We start from the raw sequence: 15,362 nt of genomic DNA on the forward strand, positions 1-15,362 counted from the left end.
ATTTGGGAGGTTACTGAGTGTTTTGATGTTGTTGAACTGTGGACGTTCTTTATATATTCTGAACATCAGTCTCTTCCCATACATATGGTTTGCAAATATTTTCTCATTCCATGGGTGGCCTTTGATGCACAGTTTGTTGTTGTTGTTGTTGTTGTTTGTTTTGTTTTTTAATTATATAACAGTTTATTTTTACATCATTTGGTACATTTTTTTTTACTCTCAATTGTAATCTGCGTGGGTTTCCCATCACCGAGTCACCCGTGTGCCATCATCATAGTCCCGTGATGCACAAGTTTTTAATTTTGATGAATCCCTTTTAACTTTTGTCTTACTTTGCCTGTGTTTTGGTGTCATGCCCAAGAAATCATTCACAATCCAGTGTCTTGAAGCTTCCCTGTGTTCTCTTTTGAGGTTTATAACTTATTATGTTTATATATTTGACCCATTTTTAGTAGTTTATGTATATGGGTAAAGTAAATATTTAACTTCACTTTTTCTTATTTATTTATTTATTTATTTAGTATATGGATATGTAACTTTTCCAGAATAATATATTGCAAAATTATCCTTTCCCCATTGAGTGCTATTGGCATCCTTGGCCAAATACATATTTGACTTCATGCCATTCCATTGGCCTGTAGTCTGTCATTATGCTGTACTGTCCTGTACCACACTGTTTTGATATCTATAACTTTGTAATAAGTTTTGAAATCAGAACCTCCAACTTTGTTGCTCTTTTTCAAGATTAATTTGACTATCCAGGTTCCCCTGAAAGTTCATATGAATTTTGGAATGCATTTTTTGAATTTCTACGAAAAAGGCCATTGGTATTTGATAGGGATTGAGAGGTGCTTTTTCTAATCTCAGTGCAGCTATTTGGGTTCATCTGGAGTCATGCTGATAGCTTGAAGATAAACATGTTTTAGACGGAAGCTAAGTCATAGGAAACTCACAAAATGCCAAGTTGGGTGATCTATTATTTTCAGTATCTATATGGAAAGATAAGTCAGATCAAACCATAATCAGTCTATAAAATGTACAGCTATAGGAAGTTACAGTATGCTTGCAAAGGAAAGATGGACTTAACTGAGTTTCTGACTTTGACATGAACTCAAAATCAGGCTGCCTAACTGCCTGTTTTGTCTTTGACAAATACTTTGTAAAACAGGTGATTTGAGTGACTGGTGAAAGAAGCCCAGATTTTTATGTCAAGAATTTATAAATCACAAAGTATGACTGAATTAATGATAAAAAAAGTGACAATTTCATTGCTCCTTCTTCCACATCCATGCCCCCATGTCAGTGAAGTGAAATAGGTGAACACTCAGTTCTTGAGTCTTGACAATCCAAGTTCAAGTCCCAGCTTCTCTATCTGTAGGCTACAAGGGTCTGGGCAAGTTTGTCTTCCCCTATAAACTTTATCTGTCTTGTTTATAAAATGGGATTAGAGCAATATTTCTCTTTTATAATTTTTGTGAATATAAATTTAAATGACTCATATAGAGGGCTTGGTGCAGGACTGACACACTTTCATTCAGCAGGTATAGACTAAACACCTATCATCTGCAAGATACTGTGTTAGTAGTTGGAAATTTAAAAAAAAAAAAAAGAAGAGACCCCCACATGCTTACAGACTTGTCAAGAAGACAAATAAAGGGTTTTTTTCTTAAGTAAAAATACAAAAAGAAATAGGATTCTTTGATTGATAATGATAGATAGTAGTCTATTTTAAATCAAGGAACGCTTCCCTGAGGAGGTGACAGGTGAATTGTGAGCTAAAGAATGAGAAGTGTCCAGTCATGGAAAGAACAAGTAATGATGTATTTCAGGAAGGTGCAAAGGTCCGAAATACCTGACTTGTTCTAGTATAGAATACCATGGTGGCCCAGGTAGAAATAGCAAGTGGGTGAGGGACACAAGATACGCAGCATGCAGGATCCATCACAAGACCAAAGTGAGGAGTCTGTGTTTTATTCAGAGATCAAAGAGAATCCTCAGAGGGTTTTCAGCAGCAGAATGACATGAGTTGTTTTACTAATCACTCCTGCTACTGTGCGAACAGCTTGTAGAGAGGTAGGAATGTGTGTGGGGACGCCTCTTAGAAAACCTGCAAAAATCCAGGGAAGAGATGATAGAGGTGGGGAGGAGGTGACAGGAGATGGAGAGGGGTGGAGATAAAATTGACCACTCTTGTTGATGGCCTTGAGGAGGAGAGAAAAGTCAGAATGGGGAAGATTTCTGGAAAAAAATTGTGTTGATGGGAAGAAAGTTTGCTTGTGAGTGAGTTAGTCCACATGTAATGCAGCCAACTGGGGATGTCAGGTGTGTGGTCAGCTCTGAGTGTGGAGTCAGAAGACAGGTTGCAGAGATGCAGATTTCAGTCACCAGTACTGATGATAGCTAAAATAAAGATGGGATCGTCCAGCCAGCAATGCAGAGAGAGACAAGAGGAAGGTGGAAGTCTTGATGTTAAATATTTTGAATCCACATAGAGAAAACAGGACAAATAAAAAAGACAAGGTCCCAGAGAGGTAGGAGCGTGCAGGATCCCAGAACCAGGAGAGCAGTGTCTTGTAGAAAGGAAGGACATCTCTCTGTGATGAGCGCTGCTGAGAAGTCAAGGAAAAGTCAAGAGAACAGTGTCCACCAGATGCGGGAATCTGAGGGCCATTATTAACCTTCACAAATATAAATTCACACTCTCAGGGTTCAAAGAGATGTTAACTGTAACAGTGTTAACAGGTTCCTTAGTCATTCCTTCTTTGAGCTGCTATAACAATAAAGACATTTGGGAACTGATCAGAGCCCTCAGTGATTAGCTGTTTACAACTAAAACTGGGTCTTATATTCAGGGATAAGCTAGGAAATCATTACTGTTTCTGAACAATTGCATGGCTGAAGACCACTAATACTTTACTTTTAGTTTTAGCAATACTTGGGGTAAGAGACAATTTTTTTTTCCTTTTTTCCCTTGTTACTGTTCGTTTGCCAGTTTAATCCTGGCCCTCCTCACCCCCATTCCTCCGTGTGCTGTGTGGCTGTACAGCTGCCGTGGTCACACACCAGGACATCACCAACCATCCACCCAGCATCAAAGAAAGGAGCTTAGTAAGCAGAGCCAACGCTAACTTTAAATCCCTCTGGGCTCTTCAGTGCCTTTGGGACCTGTGAAGTACCCTTCTGGGAGCCTGTGTGCCCACTTGTGGTGCAAAGTCTCCAAAGCACCAGCACCATGGGGAGTTGAAGCAGATAAGGTGGAAGCAAACTAGCAAGGGTTCGTTTCAGAGGGCCTTAGCCCAGTGAGACTTGCCCCAGTCCTGTCATCTAGTCTTGGCACGGTTTCCCTCCTAGACACCACCACCCCATCACATTGCCCTTCAGAATCCGCTGGGACCGACCCAAAGAAACACGGTACCCAGAAGGGTGGTGTTGCTGTCTTACACTAATCACAAAAGCCCCAAGAACTCTGAATTTGAAGCCAGTGTAGACCTAAAGGTCCCCCAGGCTTGCCTTCCAAAGCCTAGCAGCCATTTTTATCCTCTACCCTTGGATGTCCAGAGGGCCAAAGTGCCTGAGAGCTCCCTGGAGACCAAGGAGACACAGGATTCATCCCAGTCTCTGTCTCTGAAAGAGAAATTCCCTGTTGCATCAGCAAGAACTGCGAAGTGAGCTGGGCATGTTCCAGAACGAGAGGCTTCCCCCAACCACCATTTATCCTTGCATCAGCAAAGAGCAGTTGAGAAGGAAGATTCTGCTCAGTAACTCTGAACAGGGGGAAAATGTGGCAGACATCAGCCCTCTGGCCCTGGCTGTCCCCCTTCCCTGCACACCCCACTGGCTTACCATAAATGTTATTCTATATTTGCTGAAAGAATGAGAACAATAAATAAACCAAGGGGGGCCAGAGACTCATTCCATCTGGCATATTGGCCCAAGATCTCTCCCAGCTCCCAGGCCTGGTTCAGTTCAGGCCCTGAACAGCAGTCAACGCCTCCCTAAAAACTTCCCTACCTCTGCTTGCCCCTTCATGGCCATCTCCAGAGCCAGCTTCCTAAAAAGAATATTTGGTATAAGCTGAAAGTGTCACTTCTCCACAAAAAGCCTTTAACCTTTTAAGAGTCCCCATTTCCCTCAGAATGAAATCCAAACCCATCTCCCCAGTCTTTCATATTTCCTTTTACCCCCTTGGGGATCTGAGTTACAGCGGACACTCCAAGCCAGCTGCCTAGCTGACTGCTGCTCATTTTCTAAGGCTTGTTTATGAGGACTACCCTGCCCGCATGCCCCACCCTTACCCTCTCCCCTGGGCTAGGTACTCTCCCCAGGCACCAGAATCCCTCCGCTCACCTCCGTCACTGCACATCACACATTGCTGTCCAGCATCTATCTCCTCACAAGCCTGCAGCATCCTTAGGGACTGAGATTTTTGTTCTAGTCTCTGTATCGCTGGTACCTATCCTGTCACTTGCATATAATAGATATTGAATGCTCATTGTGGAATTAGTGAATAAATGTCATCTCTAACTTCTTCCTGAAATGTTTGTCTTGATGTGGTTATGAGCTGCCCTTCCACCATGTGGAAGTCACTGAAGGAACAAAATACACTGTGGTGACAATTACAGGTCTAATCAGTAAAGGCAAATTTCATCTCATAATGACTTACAGCAAGCATTTGGCCTTAAAATCTCAAGCCCGTCTTTAAAACCCATTGTTCTTGGTTTGCGTCTTTTCATACTTGATTAATCAAGTATATTCTGTTCCCTCTCCAACTTCATCCTGTGTCGTCATAAAGCTCAGGCACCCTGGCACCAAGTCCACTCTGTTGCTTGCTCTGGTCTCTGTTCCTCCTCCAAGCCCTTGGATCTCTGTAGCAGAGGTGTGCTCTGGTCCCCAGCTCTGTGCCTCATCACTCCTTCCTCTTTCCATGCAGCTCCCTAAAGCTTGTTCTTGCTGCCTTTGTTAACGCTTCTATGATGAAATAGGCGACAAAATGCCAAGTCCCTAATGTTTCATCTTGCTGTGTGCTAGATAATTTAAGGTTCTTTCCCTCTATGGTTTCTAAGCAGGTGAAAGGGAAAGTCCCCGTTTTTACTAAAAACAGTATGCCCCATTCCTGGGTCATAACCCTGGTTTATCAGGTGGCAACATTTTTACTTATGTTATCCACTAAAGTACTAAGAACACAAGTAGTTTCGATGTTCAATTAACCTTCCAGCAGCACAAGGGAATTTGAAGCAGTAAACAGTAACTTCTCCATGTCTTCAGGGGCCTTCCATTTCTGCCCACCCCCTTGCCTGCCACCGTGTGCTTTCCAGTTCCCTAAAGGCCCTCTCAGATGTGGTATTCAGAGGAGAGCTCCATTCTCTGAAAGAGGCCCGGGTGATGCAGAGGTTACTGACGCCTTTCCCACCTCTACTCAGGAGGTACACAGATTGCTCCATGCAGTCCTGGTCACTCAGGCAAGCTCCTGGCAGCCCCAGCTAAAATCCCATCACTGTGTTCTCATCCTCATACAACCATCTATGTCCAACTCTGCCTTGATGAAAGGAAATGTATAGGAAAAAAAAAATCTTTTACATTTAATTACTAAAGGGTCTTTAAAATAAGTCACTCTGGAAGCACACCTAAATGTTTCTATGCATTCGTTTATTTATTAAAGTTTTTCTATATTACAAGGCTTTGTTTAGGCACCATGAGGTGGAAAACAGTCTATAAATGTCTCCTCATAGGGAAAGGAAGAATAAGGACCAAGGAAATGAACACTGACACTACATTCTTTGGGCTGGCCATTTTATTTACATATTTGTATTTCATCTCCTTGTGACTCTATGAGATAATGAGAGAAGTTCCAGTCTGTTCAAAGATCTGAGTCCTGGACTCTCTAGCCCAGTATCAGTCAGGATAAGCTAGGTTCTGTGGGGTAACAGTCAGCCCTCAAGTCTCTGGCTTTCAGTTGAAGGTGGCGCCCTCTACAGGTTTCCATGGTTACAGAAGCTGGTGCCGGGAAAGCCGGGAAGTCTGGTGAAGTAAATTGCATGCAAGCTCTGAACTGTCCACCCTGGAGTGTTCATATCACTTACCTTTTCTTTTCCTTGACCAAAATAAGTCTCGTGGCATGCCTAGAGTTAAGGGGGCGGAGAGGCAACCATATACTCTGCCTAGAAGGAAAACCAGGGGAACTTAATGGGCATCTGAATAGCTAGTGTAGGTTCGAAAGCGTTCTTTTTGACTGCACTATATGCACTGCTAGTGGTGAAGATTAACTACTTTCAAAGGGACAAGAGGCAGAGAAGCATAAATCCAGACAGTTAGAAGCTACTACCAATGGAAGATCAAAATCAGGACTGAAAATAAGTTATCCTTGAAATATACATGAATATCAGTGAGGAATAGGATGTTTTTGACACAATTCAGATTTACCTACCAAATTTACAAGCACCTATAGAATATACACAAGAAGTAAGACCCTGCTATCATAAGATTCTTTAAGATTTTAATAACTAGGACTTGGTTCAAAGACCTGCTATATAACATCCAATTTCTGTCTAAAATTTATGTGGTGACAAGCCTTCGATATATAAGGAAAGAAACTGTTACCTTAAGTTTTTTCCCTTACACTTTGACTGTACATAAGAGCACTGGGGAGTGAGGTTGATTTCCACTTATTTCTGAAACAACCACCTAGCAATTAGTGAGTTGTAGATTTAAAAGTGACAAATGTGTACAAGAAAGTCAAGATTTAGAAAACATCATTGCCCCCATGCAGAGAGAGATAAGCCATCAGCAGAGCTGAACAAGGGTGAAAATTCTTGTAAGAATGTAGGACTCAAGATAGGCTTAAACACTGACTCATGAGGTCTTTATGCACGACATCAGGGAACATCACAAATTGTTTGTCGAATAGCATCATGCTTAGTCATTGAAGAGCTGAATTCTTTAAAATCAGATTCCAGATACCACACATAAGCACTGTGAGGCCACTCCTAGTTTAAAACACGCACACGTGAGCTGAATGGACTTTTTTTCAGTGCCAGCTTTCAAGATTGTCCAAACTCAAGGGTTGTGTATTACTTTTAAAGAAATGTGTCCCAGTCCGCTGCTTACATTGGCTACAGATGGGCTGATGACAAACACACCTCTGAGCTACCACCAACTCAGGTCATCTGATGTGCTCTTATGTACGTGTACTTTAATAGTCTACATCTCAGAGAATGAAAAGGAGAACATTGCTGTAGATAGACATATGGTGTATTCTAAATACAAACACTAAGAAATGAACATTAAAGATCTTTCTATCTTTACTAATTTTTTAATCATTAAATCTTTCAAAAAATAATCACTGTACGTAGATATGGAGACTCTGATGTCCTCCTCCTTTATCAATAGCCAGGATAAATGCAGCTGCAGTGCACTGTCACCTTGGTATTCAACAGTCCTCACTAAGCACATAATATATACCAGGCACGGCTCTAGGTGCTACATAGCTGAGAATAACCATTTAGACTCATCCACATTTGCTTTATCTTAAGTAAGGTATTTGCTTACTATATTAGTAATTTGTTAAATATTCATTAACTTAAAATAAAATTAGAAAGGCACCACTATATTGGATTATTCTGTAAATTTTATGCATGTGTCAGATATAATAAATGAGATGCAGATTTATTAAGAGATGCTAAGGAAGAAAGCAAGTTCATTACCTTCATTTTTTAAATGAAAAGCTATGTCTACACTAATCTTCCTAATGGAATTTCTCTTTTCGCTGTCACTTCCCTACCTAGAAATGGTACTAAATCTAAACTCTCCTTTCTGGACTTTGTCTCCCCCATCTTACTAATTACTTCTCAGTTTTCTGGCATAAATTCTTTACTCAGGTCAAATTGCTCCTCTTCCTTTTCCTCTACACAAAGCCTGCTAATTCATACAGTTACTCAGGAACTATTTGTGGAAGGTTTGCCTTACATGATGGGGCCTGGAGATGAACGAGAAGCTTTTTTTTTTTTTGTCTTGGAGGAGCTTCCAGTATAAGGTGTGAGGATGGGGACACAGACCCATAGTCAATTCACAAGTCATGCACAGAGTATTGGGGCACTGAGGAAGGCATCTGTGTATGGGTCTGGTGTGGAGGTAGCAAAGAAGGAGTCCAGGGCAGCTTCACAGAGGAGAGACTGACTGAGCTGACTGTTGGACATTTGCCAAGTAAGCAAGTGTGGCAGTGGTATTTTGAGAGGGAACATGCTGTCCAAAGGAATGTTGTAATAGCCAATGTTGCTCATGCTTGCTCTTCCCTCTCTTCTGTGCTATTAAACGCCAGTTTGTTCTCATTCCTGGCCTAGCAATTTGCATTCTTAGTACTGGGGGGAAGCCTTGATCATGCAATCCAGTTCCCTTGTTTCACAGGGGTGAATTTTGAGGCATGATCCATTAAGTTGTGGCTCACTCTTTCATCTGTGGTCCACCATCATTAAGTGTGTTCATTTATTCAACATATATTCATTGAACACCAACTGTGTGTAAGGCACTATGAAGTATACAGAGATGTATTAAACCTGGATATTCCCCAACATACACAAGAATCAATTCCTTATTAGAAGTATCTGACCTGGGCCCTCCCTGGCAGCACAAGAGGTTAGGTAAAGCACAGTGCTATGAAGCCATAGGCATCCTCTGCAGCACAAGTTCAATCCCCAGCCAGGAGCTGACCCACATGGCACAGCAGACCTCTCCTGTCTCGCCTGCTGCTCCTCTCAGCAATGTATTTTAGTGGATCTGTCAGTTCTGATCCCCACTGTCTCTGGTGAATACTCTCAACCCCCCACCACTGGCCTGTACTCCAGTTCTTATATACATAAATAAATCTTAAAAAAAAAAAAAAAGAAAGAAATATCTGGCCTGGGGGTTAGGGACATTTTTGTGTCAGACTTGAATTTGAAGGCTGTACTTGTGACATGCCTGCTGGTGACCTTGGATCAAATACTCACCCTTGAAACTGTTCCTCTTATATGAGAGCAGATAATAATAGAGGCTTCCTCATAGGTTTATTATGAGGATCTAGTATAGTAACATTTGCAGAGCACTTAGAACTCAATAAATCTTAGTGATTAGTAATATAACCTTAATATAATCTAGGAAAATTAAGTGATGGTACAGAGTAGGTACTCAATTAAAAAAGAGCTGTATGATTAATTAAAGTCTCAACTCCAAGGTCTTTACCTGATCAAAAATTAATAAATAATTTCTTGAGACTCTGGATTCCTTAAAGCTTTGTATCAGGCCAAATTAAAATGGAGGTTTTCACCCATTAAGGTCCAGTAACCTCCTGCAATATAATGAATCCTAATTGTTCCATTAGTGTCATGCAGTCTTTAAAACCAGTCATCTGAACAGCGTCCTAAAAATCAGGTGGTCTGCAAGAGCAGAGCTCCGTCCTGGTTTACCCTTTTAGCCTTTTGTACTGTTTCCTGACCATTTGAGTTTCATAGTTGAGGGACCATCTTCTGTATCTGAAGCATTGTCAAAAAATGGTGTCATCCTAGAAGGAAGAACATGGAAAGGAGGAATGACTCAGGAGGCAGTGATTCCACGTGAGAGTAAACTTTTGAACACTGAAAGTAGAGTGGCTCGGCCTCAGTTTGTGAGGGAGCTCACGGCTGCAGGGGTTCCAGGAGCTATAAGACCAGCTGTCATCATTCCATAGGCAAGACATCTGAGTAGCTAGGAAATAGACTGGCTCCTTTGAGGAAGCAGCTTCTGTGAGTTATTCAGCCATTCGGGCAAATCTTTATTAATGACATTTATGATTAAGTCCCCATTTGAAATGTCCCTATCCTCATGGCCCAGGCATCCCAATGAGTCTGCAAAACCAGCAGTGAAATAACAAACAGGCAATATTTGATATCAAATATTCGATATCAGTAGAGCTGAATTTCTCAGTGTAAAGATATGAGTTGGCAGATCACGAGAGAATGAGTCATCATCAATGCATACTACTTCTTGCTATGAAAATTAGGCAAAAAAAATAACTCAGAGGGCCATACATGGAATAAATGAACAACTGTAAATGTTGGGGCCTAAAACTGTTCCTAGCCACAGCAGTAATGTTTGAATCCTCAAAATCCTCCTAGATAAAGTTACAGGCCATGACTTAAACATTTGCCTGGTTTTTATTTTATGTGCTGCAACAGCTCTAACCCCAACCTTTGACTTTGTAACCGTCCCCGATTTGAGTTTGGGTTTGAACAGCTGCCCAGCCCATCAGTGCATCAGTACATTTGAGCAATAACTCATACGCAGACATTTAAGAGTTCACAAGTCCTCAATAGACAAAAGCAGAGAAAAATAAGATTCCATAGCAACAAGATGTCACTCTAAATCATCGTTGCTAGTTCATGAACAAAGTAAGGATTGAAACAGGAAATATGGCAGGAGCCACTTCAGTAGATATCATAGACTTTTTTCTGAGAATTATATCATTTAGGTAAGAGGCATAAGGATGTGCTTACTTTTATTAGCTAAGCTGTTGATTTCTACATCTAGAAAAACATGTCATTATTTGTAACTTTCTCTCTCACTGAAATAGTGTTGCAGTCACTTCCATTGTTCTTTGCATTCCTGCTATCAACCCTGTTGAGGGCAGCCTGCTTGCGCTCAGGGTGAAGCACTCAAACACTGCAATTGAAAACCTTTGCTGCTTTGATTACAGTGATGCTTATTATGATAAAGATTCCAGCAATCAAAAAGTAGCTAGTAAATACTTGGGGGACAGAACTGGGGGCTTACTGCATTGTGGGACTTGGTAATCATCCATTTGTGTTTAAAAGATGAAAATTTACCCAGAGCACTCTCATATGCGTGAAAGTTTGGGGCAGGCTGCGTTGGCTTGGTAAGGATTCTGACCACAAGCACTGCTTAAATACAATCCTAGGCAGAATCAGTTTTCCAACATAAACAGCAAAGGGAAGCCTCTTGGAAATTACTTGATAAATTGTTAAAATAATAACTGCTTATTGCGGAGTTGACTCAAGAGTGCAACTGTTGGAAATGATTACAGTATAAGATCAGAGCGTTTCCTGTGTGAAGCTGGACATGAAGGTGGTTTTGTTTCAGTTGTTTGGGAGGAGCAAGGAGGAACAGGAACTGGGAGAATTAATTTTATGTAGGAAAAAGAATTCATGTGATTCATCTATTCAGAAACTCTAAAAATTAAGACTCTGATTTTAACCATCCATCAGTGTCTCTCTTTCCCCCTCTATTTTTTTTTTTAACTTTTTTTTTTTTTTAAGATTTGTTTATTTGTGCATACAGAACTGAGGTTCAGGCCAGAGGCTCAGGGGCGGTGAGAGGCTTCACCAGAGACAGAGTGGGGAACAGAACAGGCAGATTGATGAAGTACACTGCCGAGGGGAGCAGTGGGTGGGTCAGGAGAGGTCTGCCACACCATGTGGTCACCTCCGGGGCAGGCGGGAATCGAACTCATGCAGAAGCGGCTTTAGATTCTCAGTGCTGTGCTTTAATCTGCTGCGCCATCAGGGAGGGTCCTTCCCCTCTATTTGATACTAGACAATTACGTCTTTAAGTGTGTTCCTCTAAGGGAAGTGTGTCCTCGAGATTCCTGATGCTGTGAAATAATAAATGTGTGCTCCTTTTGCTGGCATTTTACCGTAGGTGGCCCCGAGGTTGTTAGACAACTGTGTAACAGGAATCTTCTAACCTCACGAGTGAACCATTATGAAAAGTCCCTCTCAGTTTATTTGTTAGGTTCTCCCACAGTTCTGTGAGAGGTCATGTTGGGCATCTTCTGTGTGAACTTACCAAAATAATAAATAGATACACATATACCACTATTGTTTTTTAATCAGCTTTGTTTGACTTGACTTCTTGATGTCATTGTTGTATAAATTATTTTGCCACCTTAGAAGGGGGTTGTATTTTCAACAATAAGCAAATTCATTATTTATGCTTGGGAACATAGAACAGATAGTCCTTATATAGCATCTTTATACTGTGGAGAAATGCAGGAAGTTGGTCTTCTTTATACACCATATTTATCATCTCACTTAATTTTCACAGTAATAACTTGAGGTAACTTACATTGTCTATATTTTGTGATTAAAAAACAAACAATCCTGGGCCCTCCCTGGTGGCGCAGCGGGTTAAAGCACTGCACTACGAAGCTTAAGCCACTTTCTCATGAGTTCGATTCCCGCCTGCCCCGGAGGAGTCCACATGGCGAGGCAGACCTTTCCTGGCCCGCCCGCTGCTCCCCTCAGCAGTGTACTTCGTCGATCTGCCTGTTCTGCTCCCCACTCTGTCTCTGGTGAATCCTCTCACCCTCCGCATCTCTGGCCTGTACCCCAGTTCTATATGAATAAAATAATAAAAAAAAAAATCCTGAGTTAGTTCATAAAAAAACTAACACCTTTCAGGTTATTCCAAAAATGCAAAGTAATCTTTTAAAACATGAATTGGAATGCTTTCATCCAGAATGCAGTTAACATAACTAAATCCATTCTTCCACCCGAAACAAAAACTGGAAAAAATATATGCAATTTTTTTCAAGACATTGAGATTGGGCAACAATGACTCCGAGCGAGAGGAAGCAGATAAAAGCCCCACAGCGCCCCAGACTGCTGTTGCGCTGCTTGCTATATGGAGGAACAGTGGCTCCTGAGTTGTAGCGACGGAACTGGAAGCCTAAGACAGAGTCCTTAGTATGAATGAGGGGGAAGAGAAAACATGCAGCAGGCAACTCTGCTGGCCTGGAGATCCCACCAAGTCTTCACTCAAGTGAGGAAATTGCCCTAGGCTGGGAAAAGCATTATAAGGCTATAACAGGATTACAGGGAATAATTACTGGAGGACAGCTCTTTTCCCACAGGCCAGAGTGGAAAACCTGGTAATTAATAAGGCATTGAATAGGCATTGAGTGCTATTCTCAAAAGCGTTTTACTTCGGAAGTGGAACAAAATTAGTTCTGGACAAAACACTACTCTGGTCTCCCCTAACAAAACTTGAGAGCAAGAAACAGCAGTATGCTGTTCATGAGTAACTTTGCAGTGTCTCAGAACAAATATTGATAGTCACAGGGATACAAAACACCCAACATCCAACAAAATAAAATTTACCCGTTAACATCCAATCAATCAAAAACAAATAAGTCTGCAAAAAACGAACAAGAAAATACAAAGTCATGATGAGAAGTCACCTGTTCAAACTGACCCACAAAGATTATAGAATTTGTCAAAAGAACATTATAATTATACTTCAGATGTTTGAGAAGGTAGAAGAAAGATTGGATTGTTAAGTAGAGACATGAAAGACATGGATACCAACTGAAATTCTAGTGATAAAACTATTTTTGTCTACGGTTAAATTTATACCAGTGGGGTAGTAGAGTGTGGGGACATAGGGATGAACAGCACATTATATAGTTACCACAGAAAAAAAAGTTAGAAAACTTGAAGATACAGCAATAGAATTAAGCAAAGAGAGAAAAACATTACAAATTATTAGTAGGGCAGGAATGAGCTTTGTAAAGCAATATTAGGAGGGCAGGAATGAGCTTTGTAAAGCAACTCCAGATAGCTTCACATTCATAAAACTAAAGGTATCTAAGTGGCAGGGGCAAAATATTTGAAAAAATAGTGGCAAACACTTTTCAAATTTGATAAGCCTACATATCCAAGAATCCCAGTGAACTCTAGGCACAAAACTGCAGAAAGGAAACAGCACCACAGCACAGCACAAGCAAAATTGCTTTCATTGGGATAAAGTCACGAGGGTTCCTTTGACTTTGTTGGTGGTTTCATGTTATACATAGAACAAAACATCAGATATCTTAATTTAAGTATGTCTTGTTAACTTTACATCAGTTATACCTCTATAAAAATGTTTTCAAAATACATAAATTGGCACAGGTGATCTCTAAGCTTAGCATACTGAATAACTTCCTCCTACATTTACAATAAAATCCAAACTCTCTACCCTGACTCACAATGGAAATCCTGCTTGGCATTGATTTCCTAATGCACCTTCTATTCTCCCAGTGATCAACACATACTAGTCAGACCTGCCCCCTCTGCATTCTTTGAACACAGTAAAATCCCTCCCACATGGGGTATTAGTTCTCTCTCTGAAGTTACTTTTTTTTATTGTACCTCATTTATGTTAGTCAGTACACTTACCATTCAGACATTGCTCATGTGTTTGCCTCCTTGTGATCTGAGTTCCCACTAGGTTATAAGCAGATAATGTCTTATCACATTAGTTGTGTCAATGACTTGTTAACTTCCCACCACCTCCATGCACCTGACAGAAACCACTGCAGCCTGATTCTTCCCCACTATTCCTATCAGCCATCCTATTCGTATGCCTGACAGCTTTACCTATCAGCCATCTTCAGGAGCGCACCCATGCAATCTTGAACTAAAAATCAAATGATTTTTTTTAATGTTTTAGTTTATAAATCAGAAGCACTAACTTTGAAAGCCAGCACTTTGATTTCTAAGATTTGAACTTTGAGAGCAACAAAAGGTGGCATTCCTCATTTAAATTGCCACCAGATTCACATTCAACATAATATACAGACTTTAAGTTTTGGAAAAACCTGGGTGATCGCCATAAAAAACATGCCCCCCTTTGTGTTCATTTCTAGTTAAGATTCCTTCTGTGCTGTCTAACATAGGCAACTACTGTTCGGACTTCCTATATATCAGAACAGTATGGTTTGTTTATTCTCGAACTCTGCATACCTGGAGTTCTGCTTTTGTGTTTAACTAATTCCCTTGAACAGAATGCCCTTGAACTTTGCCCCTGCTTTTGCAGGTACTGAGTTTGTTCTTCTTTATTGTCAAGTATTCCATTATAAGGATGCTTCAGTTTACTCATTCTTCTGTGGATGGATACCTAAACTTGCTAGACTTTATTATGAATAAACCTGCTGTGAACATTCTTTTTAATTTCTTTTAGCTTGTTGAGATTTTTTTTTATTTTTTAAAATATATTTATTACATCAGCTTTCATTCTTTGTACAACGTATGATATTTCCCCGTGACACTCCCACCACCAATTTACCTATGTACCATCACCATAGTCCCTGTGCTCTTCCCACCCTTGTCCTGACCCTTTTCCCCTACAGAATGTTTCTTATCTATAGTTGCCTAATAATTTTGATTTTTACTTTATTGTAGTTACTTACCTTTTTCCCCCTGATCCCTTACTTGTTCCTCTACATTCCTCCTATAAGTGAAACCATTCGATATTTTTCTTTTTCTTTTTTGGTTTATTTCACTGAGCATAATCCCTTCTGTACAAGGATTTTTGTGGACAGATACGTTCATTTCTCTCATACTTGACCGTTTATC

Source organism: Condylura cristata, unplaced genomic scaffold (assembly GCF_000260355.1).
Source record: "Condylura cristata isolate star-nosed mole 26May11 unplaced genomic scaffold, ConCri1.0 scaffold00025, whole genome shotgun sequence".
Taxonomy (NCBI): Eukaryota; Metazoa; Chordata; class Mammalia; order Eulipotyphla; family Talpidae; genus Condylura; species Condylura cristata.